The following is a 9,477-nucleotide window of genomic DNA, read 5'->3' as shown; positions in this document are numbered from 1 at the left end:
TTACCAAAATCCCCGTTCTGATCGGTGTTTGACCATTTAAATTCACAAAAATATATTTTTTTGTCCATTTTTTACCCTTCTGTTTATTTGAAAAAAAATAAAGGGTAAATTATGAGAGGTAAGGTCTAATTATAGATATCCTTCCATGTTTGCGTAATTGCAAAAATTCCACTAAGCTATGTTGTCGTCTTACACAAGCCCCCTACGGTTTTACTTTGACGGAAAAAAAATATACATATGGACAATTATCAAAATATCCCACACAAGAAAGAAGTAAAAGCTTTGATTTCTCTAATCGATTTGGATTACATTTTTTTGATGATTTATTTATTTTTTAATGTATACTTTTTGCATTTTTGCTTGTTTAAAATTGAAATATTATTAAAACTTTATTATAAAATAATGAAAATATTTGTAACCTAAAATAAGAAATACGAGAATATTTCCAAAATATGTAAAATTGATTTATTGAATAAAAACTTACGTAACTATAAACAAAAAAATAAAAAACAAATAAAAAGTTTTAATGTTACAAGAATGTTTAGTGATATATATATATATATATATATATATATATATATATATATATATATATATATATATATATATATATATATATATATATATATATATGGGTGGAAATCGGAACAATATTTCCGATTTCCGAATTTTCCGAAAAAAATCGGATCGGAATCATAATTTGATATTAAATTTTCGGAATTTCGAATTTCGATCTAAATTAATTCCGATTTTTTCTGAAATTTTCTGATTTTTCTTTTTTATATATATATTTTAAACTCAATATACATTATTATACATTACATATTTTTATAGAAGAACTAAGCCAAACTGTAATTTATTAATGTTGGGTTGGGCTTCAAATTTATTTGTTTAAAAACATTGGCATTTTGGTCCATGTAAATAGGCTCATTATACAAAATCAATTACCTCATCCATTCAGACCTAACCTAATTCTTTGTTTCCAATTCACACTAGTTACGCCGCTTCTTCTTCTAGAAAGAAAAAAAAAATCTAATTCTTTTTTCTTCTTCCCTCTTCTTAGAGCGACCCTTTGCTCAAACTTCTTCTCCGACGTTGTTCTGTTCCTCAACAACATATCTTGTTGCATTCATAAAAACTACTGATTTGCCGATTGATATTGTATTTGTTAATGTAAATTATTTAAAGTAACAACACTTCGAGTGGGATATTAAATTCTATTAATTTAGCGAATTATTAAATTACCGAGTTAATAACTTAACATGTTTTCTGCCGAATCGGGATTGGGAGAAACTATTATTTAATCGAGGTTACTAATTTATCGAGTATTAATTTATCGAGGTTCTACTATAGTATAATTTTTAATATGGAAAATAATTGGATAATATTACTGCACACATGGCAGTAAAAAAATAATGTCAATTTCCGCAATATAGTAAATTCAAACATGTATCTTTATTTTATACATATAATGTTAATACTTAATATTAAATTAGTAGAAAAAATATATTATCTGGTTATGTTCATGTAAAATTTATAATATATTAATATCAAATAATTTATTCTGCATATATTTTTAATATAAATTCAAATTTATTAATTAAAATACAAAATTTCCTTAACATCACCAATCATGCAACAATAATAAGAGAAGCCTTTAAATTGAATTTAACTAAATTTAAATTAAATTAATTACTATTAAAATTAAATTCAAAAATATATCTATTTATAGTTTGCAAGAAAGTTGATATATTTAGAGATTTTATAAATGGTAGGATATAAATATATGAAAAAAATAATAAAATATATTTAATTACCTTTATTTTTGAAAATGGTGACATGTCTTTGGATGATTTATTTTCACCAACTATTTTGTCACATGGGATAAAATTGAATACATGTCAGCAATTGAAATTGATAAATGTGAATCAATTAGGTGTGGAATTCAACTTTTATATATTATATGGATCACAATGGAACATCCCAAAATCGATGACAGCGTGGGATCACTGCGCTGGAGGGGACCTTCTTCAATATCTGGGCCCAAGAATATGATGAAATGGTTTTGAGCAGCAGTATTCAATCTATATATAAAAAAAATATTATTCACTTTTAAACAATAGTGATATTTTCAATTTTTCTTTGTCAACATGAAATCTTTTCTATTTTTCTTCCTTCAACACCTTTTTTTTGCTGATTTTTATAAACCTATTTAAACATGTTAATTTGTCCTTCTATAATTTTATAGCTTTCTTTATACCAATTTCTCTATTGCTTTAGAATATTAATTACATCATTTGGTGCACTTTGATATATACTTAGTACAAACAATTTTTTTTTTTTTTTTTTGTCCGCATGGGTGTAGCTCAACTGGTTCCGGAGGTGGTAAGTTGGTGCAAGGTCCTAGGATCGAATCCTGGCAGCCGCAGTGTGGGAATTTCAACTCCAATGAGGGTTGGTTCCTTGTGGGCACCAGGTCCGGGTCCGCTACCTTAACGGGCCGTTGAGTTACCATGATTTACATTCCTCCATCAATCCTTGTCGGGTCAAGGGATGGGGGCCCTGGGGGCGAGGGATTTCGCCTTTTGGTGCAAGTACAAACAAATTTTTCTACCTAACTGCTGAGTCATAATTAATCACTAAAGTTTAGGAATTTTGTCCTTTTTTAACAAGAATATTTATTAATTTAATAGTATTTTCCTTATATCATACTCCTTTTCAACTTACATGGTACGATAGTTTTTATTTAGAAAAAAAATATAAGTTCTTGGGCAATGATAATTTTATTTTTATTCCTTTAAAGTGATATATATATATATATATATATATATATATATATATATATATATATATATATATATATATATATATATATATATATATGTATATATATATATTGTATCCCTTTCTTTTTTTATTCAATTTATAAAATTTCCGAGAATGTCAACTTAAGCAATTTAGATAACTGAACCATATTAAGCTGCTTTATTTTTGTAGTTTAGGCTGTGAACATTTTCCAATTTTATCCAACTATATAAAAAAAAATTCCGTACATCATTTGTGGTGAGAAATGATAGGACTGAATGTGTGTGGTGGCATGTTAGGAAGGTGAAGAGTCAAATCGGTGGAAGGCGAAGCTTATGCGATTCTACATGCACTACAACTTGCCCGGGTGGTTACGTAGATTGCGGAAAAGCACGAAAACCGTTCTGTATTTTGTTGAGACAAACTTCTTGCTTAATTGGACTCTATATTTTGTTGAGACGAAAACCATTTTGTATTTTGTTGAAAACCACTGTATTTTGTTACGTAAATGCACAATTATACCCATAACTTAAAAGTAATTTTGAAAACCGACATTGTGTGAAAACAACTCTGTATTTTGAAAACCGGCATTGTGTGAAAACCACTCTGTAATGTGTGAAAACCGGCATTGTGTGAAAACCACTCTGTATTTTGCCTCCATCGGTTTCCTCTCTCCACCGCAACCACCGGCCGATGGATTCTCGGAACTCAGCCCTTCGGTTTCCTCTCTCCACCACCGCTACCGGCTGATGGATTCTCGGAACTCAACCCTCCGGTTTCCTCTCTCCACCGCCGCCACGAGTCGATGGATTCTCGGAACTCAGCCCTTCACTATACAAACACACTAATGTCCTACGTATAATACCATTAATGAACGACTTCATTGGAAAGGCCAAAGCCTAATGGGTAAGACATTCTTAGCAACCATTGTTGTTGTTGGTTCTGAAGCATTTAATTCTAGAGAGAGAGAGAGACGTATGTTAAAATTATGATGATTAGAATTCTACAATCAATAAGCGAGAATCGTGGAATTATTTAAGAACACGTTATTTAAGATATATATGGAAAATATATTATATATCTTTTAATATCAAAATTAAATATACATTATTTCTTAGTTAGGGGTATAATGGTGATAATTAATTATTTTTAATTAATAAAAATTGTTTTGGATTTATCTTAAAAGTATAAAATAAAATTGGACTAACTGTAATGACACTTGTGTAATGAAGGGTTTTTGTCAAATTATCCCTTTAGAAATAACTCAAAGTTTGCTTTAGTTATAGTTGGAATTTAAAAGAGTGAATTACTTATGCTTATATCTTTATGTAGGTGACTGTTACAAGTGTATTTATTTAATTTTGATTCCATAGTTAATTCTAAAGGTGTGATGATAGAACTATATATTGTGGGCCTCGTGTTGGAAAAAAAAATGCCCAATAAAATTAGCCCTAGTACTTATATATATTTGGGTAAATAGCACTTAACCCCCCTGTGGTTACAGGCTTTGGCAGATGACCCCCTCGTGGTTGTAATATCAGCAGATAACCCCCTTGTGGTTACAGGCTTTGGCAGATGACCCCCTCGTGGTTGTAATATCAGCAGATAACCCCCTTGTGGTTACAGGCTTTGGTAGATGACCCCCTCGTGGTTGTAATATCAGCAGATAACCCCCTTGTGGTTAGAGGGGGGTAGCGCCCGTTAAGTTTTCCGTCTAACTTACCTGTGCGTGTATGTTACGCGCGCGGAAGATAAGTGGGCAGCCCCATCCAATTTCTAGACTTCTGAAAATGTCCATATTGCCCTTTTTCTTGAAATAAATACCCCCTTCGATTATTCATTCCATTTGTTTTTAATGTTTAATAACAAGAATCGAATTAATATATTTAATTTATTCTATGGATGGGTTTTTTTCTCATTAATGTTTCTAAAATATTTATTTTAATTAATGATTTTGAATGATTTTTTAATGTAAACACAAGTGTTTCTTGAGGATATTATGGTAGTTATTAGCAAATCCACCAAATTCTTAGTGACTAACAAAAGACAAAATTATTTTCAAAAAAAAAAAAGACAAAACATTTAATTTTTTTTTTTTTTTTTTTCTTTCTTTCTTTCTTGATTCTTTCACAAAACCTAATATGGAGAGATAACCCTAAGCTTAGCCACTGATTGTTGGTGGATCTTGGTTTTTATTTTTTATTATTGTTTTCAATATTTTTCTTAATTCTTCTCTTTCTCTCTCTCTCTTTTTCTTTTACAAAATTACACTCCTCTTGATCAATAAATTGGATTACAAAATAGTACTGACCCCTTTTGATATTATAATTTATTACTACAGTAAATTACGAAAAAATCGGCTGAGGTAGAGCGTACGTAGCTACGAAATTTCCTCTCATATTTGTATAATTACGAAAAATCCCCCTTTGGCCAATGTTTGACCGATTAAATTCACATAAAATGTGTTTTGTCCATTTTACCCTTTTGTTATTTGAAAAGAAATAAAGGGTAAATTACGAGAACCCCCTATTTAAGGTCTAATTACGAAAATTCCTCCCATATTTGCATATTTACGAAAACCCTATGAGGTGTATTGCCGTTTTACAGACTTCATACGGTGTTACTTTTGATGAAAAAATTAAGATATTGATTGTTACATAAGGGAATAAAGAAGTAAAAGCAATGACTTCTCCACTCGCATTGGGTTGCTTTTTTTCTTCTTTTTTAATGATATATTTATATTTAATATATACATTTTGCATTTTGTTTGTTTAAAATTTGGTAAAAAGTATAAAAATATTTGTAACCTAAAATAAAAAATACAAAAATATTTCCAAAATATGTAAAATCAATTTTATTGAATTAAAGGATAAAAAAATATAAACAAAAATATATTAGTTACTTGGGTTATTTATAAAGTCAACAGTTGTATGGATGTGCATGCAGCATGCATGTGTCTTTTATTACCACATGATTTCTGATTTTGGTTTAGGTAATTAGTTAATTGGAAACTATAGTACATTAGTATGGCTGTAGTTTAAATAGCCTAAAATATTTCGCAAAGAATTAGCTTATCCTTTATTTTTTTGGCGAGACGGTATTCCTTGGCTATTGCCTAGTGTAAGTTCGTCTCACACAAAGAATGAGCTTATACTTTATCTTTTTAGGCGAGACGGTATCTCTTAGCTTTTTCCCTAGTGGGAAGTCCGGATTTCGTATAGAATTACCTTATGCTTTATCTTTTTAGCCTAGGTGGTATTCCTTGGCTATCGTTTAGTGGAAGTCCCCCTTTTGCAAAGAATGAGCTTAAGTTTGATCATTTTTGGCAAAGATGGTATCCCTTGGCTATTGCCTAGTTGAAGTCCGCCTTTCGCAAAGAATGAGCTTGTGCCTTATTTTTTCAGGCGAAACGGTATCCGTTGGCTTTTGCCTAGTGAGAAGTCTGTCTTTTTATTGCCTTGGGGTGCTTCAAGGAGCGAAATACCGAGGTCCGAGCCAACCAAACCATTTATTGTACCGTCGGCCTTTTCCCTTTTAGCCCACTTATACAATTTTGATTTTTTTATCAAGTATAGGAATTGTAGTTTTACAGGTTGTACTTTGAATAATAACTAAAATGAATGCGATCAACAAATACATACAAATAACGAGTAATTAAATAAAAGTTCAGCGGGCGGTATGCCGCAGATTAAAACATTCCATTAATCACTGTAGCGGATAATATGAGAAGTATTGAACCAGGTTAGTGCTCGGCCATTCATTGTAGTCTGGAAGATCTTGCAATATGATGCATCTGTTAGGCTGTAAAGGTCGACATTGGCATAGAAGTTGTTCAAATGTTCTTGGGGATCTCCAGTCCCATTGTCCAGTATTGAGTTGTACCATATCCTTCAAATTTCCACTTGTTTTGCAGCAATTGTGTGAAAATTTGGTGTTGAGCCCACATGTTATAAAATTTGAAGGGTCTTCTTCTAGCTGGATCTGGCTGCATCATTGTCAGCAGGCATGGGGAGTGATCTCATATCATTCCTGGCTGTAAAAAATGAACATCATTGATCAAAGGATTTGAGAACCATGCATGATTACACATGGCTCTGTCAAACTTACTCCAAATGGTACTACCAACTGTGGAGTTAGACCATGTAAGCTTGCATCCTTTATATGGCAAGTCTTGAATTCCTAGGCTCATTGAGCACTCCTGGAAATCTTTTAGCTCATGTGCTTGAGGTATGTTTCCTCCACTCTTCTCTTCAGGGCTGAGAATGCAATTAAATTCTCCCATTATGACCCAAGGTTCCTAGATTTGTTCTCCATATGAACATAGGTTCTCCCACAGTGCCCCTCTGTCAGCTTTAGAGTAGAGCCCATACACATATGGAAAAGCACCCTTCTTGCTTCTTCTGTGGACTTGCCCTGTTCTGCACGTTTTATTGAGTCTAAGTTTTTCTTTGATTTTGTTCTGCCTTTCTGGTTCTCCCCTCCTTCGTGTGCATCTGGCCCAATATATCTGTCTCTGACGTGAGGTGAAGAGGGAACATCAAACTTCTTGTTTTTTGTGGATTATGTATGGTTCTGACTTGTGGGAGGTTTTAGAGGAGCTCTACTCTTGCTTTTTGTGGAGGGTGGGATTTCGTGTGGTTGTTTTGGTCTTTTACCCTTTGGATCGGCATCCATTGTTTTCTTTGTGGTTTCTTCTGCCTCATTGTGTGATGGTGGGGGTTCTTCATGTTCCTCTTCTTCATCCTCTGATAACTTTGCAAAATAGCTTGTTGTTGTAGTGATCTGTTCTATTATATCCCTCTGGATGCTTGTAGCAGTGAAGTCTTGAGTCAGTGGGCTGATTGTAATAGAGTGAATCTTTGAGTCTTCTTCCAAAGTTGGGTCTGGGGGGTGTTGCTCTGGCTCTTTCTGTGCTTGTTGGTGGTGATCTGGTCCCAGTTGCTGCCATTCCTTTTCGCTGTTCTCAATAAAACAAGCAGTTTTTGCCAATTTTTCCAACACAAAGCATGTTTTTGTGGAGTGTGTTACGTTTTTACAGTGGTGGCAATATTTAGGCATGTATTCATAGGCAATATTCAGTTCTATGCTTTCACCAGTAGGGTATACCAGGGGCACCATGTTTGGCAGTTCCTTAGAGGCATCTGTGTGGATCAAGACTCTAGCATATGATGCCCTACACATCTTCTTTGTGACCCCGCCTGTACACACAAGTGTGCTTATCTTTGAAAAAATCAACCCCAATGCTTCTTCATTCCAAAGTTTCATAGGTAGGTTTATAAATTTGGTCCACACAGGTACAATTGTCATTTCATGAGTTGCAAATGTGAAATTAGGAGGAATAACTCTCATATGCAGCTGTTTACCCCCTTTTGTGTAAGGACCCTCTAATAGTACTCTGTTCCTATATTCCTCAGAGTATAGTTTAAAGAGTACCCACCCCGAGGCATGAAATTGAGACATGAATCTAACCCCCCCCCCCCCCCCCCCCCCCCCCCCCCACCCCCCCTGCTGACACAAATCATCACAGATTTCTTTACCAGGATACTTACCAGAGAAGAAGCCCAATACACAGAATCCCCATAGCTCATCAATCTTCTTGACTGCTGTTGTGGGCAATCTGACCTCTGTTCCAGCTGTTGGGATGCTTGGAATCTTCAGTCCTTCATCTGCTGTTATTCTTGAAGTGGCTGGTCCAGGGAGCAGTGCCATTAGTGTTGTTGCCTTCTTTGTCACCACTGTTCATCTGCCCTGATTCTGGCATTTCATCGAACACCTGGTGGACTTCATTTTCCATTTCTTCCTCGTTGTCGTTCGTTTGTTCCTCTACCCTCAGCAATTCATCAGAATCATCATCGCCCAATGTGCACGAGATGCTTGCAGATGATCCGTGATCAATTGAGTCCTCTTCTGCATCAATTTGGTCTTCGTCTGACATTTGTTCTTCGTTTTCATCTAGTTCTTCATCACGGTGCTTTGAGTTTCTGATTTCTACATGTTTGTCTACAATTGTGTTTGTTAGCCCCTTCGTATTCTTCGATTTTCCTCGCGCCATTGATAGAAGCAAACCTGAGTTGATTGTAATCTAGAAGCTAGGCAATCAGTCAAGCGTTAATGGCGAAATCCCACGCATTCAATTCAAACTTTCGGACGTCTCAACTACTCCCAACTCGAAGAATTTCTGTGTGGAATCAGTAAATCCAACCCTCAAACGATTCGGGATAGGAAGACGATGAGGAATCTGGAATCAATTTGATGGATTGAGAGAAGAACGAGGATCGATTTGGTGTATGAGTGAAGATGAACCGACGGAATTTCAAAAGTAACCGCCCAAAATACCTTAACTATGTGTGATCGTGTGTTAGTGTGTGAGAATCGCACCTAATCACACATAGCTCGAGAGAAACGCTCTCCCAAGGCACTACTACTGAGAGCTCTTTTTAATGATAGCTCTTTCTAGATTCTATGGGCGGTGGTGCATGGCTGTTCTTAGTTGGTGGAGAGATTTGTCTGGTTAATTCCGTTAACGAACGAGACCTCAGCCTGCTAACTAGCTATGCGGAGGTATCCCTTTGTGGCCAGCTTCTTAGAGGGACTACGGCCTTTTAGGCCGCGGAAGTTTGAGGCAATAACAGGTATGTGATGCCCTTAGATGTTATGGGCCGCACGTGCGCT

Source organism: Erythranthe guttata, chromosome 2 (assembly GCF_056151865.1).
Source record: "Erythranthe guttata isolate IM_541 chromosome 2, IM_541, whole genome shotgun sequence".
Classification (NCBI taxonomy): Eukaryota; Viridiplantae; Streptophyta; class Magnoliopsida; order Lamiales; family Phrymaceae; genus Erythranthe; species Erythranthe guttata.
This window is presented reverse-complemented; position numbering follows the sequence as displayed.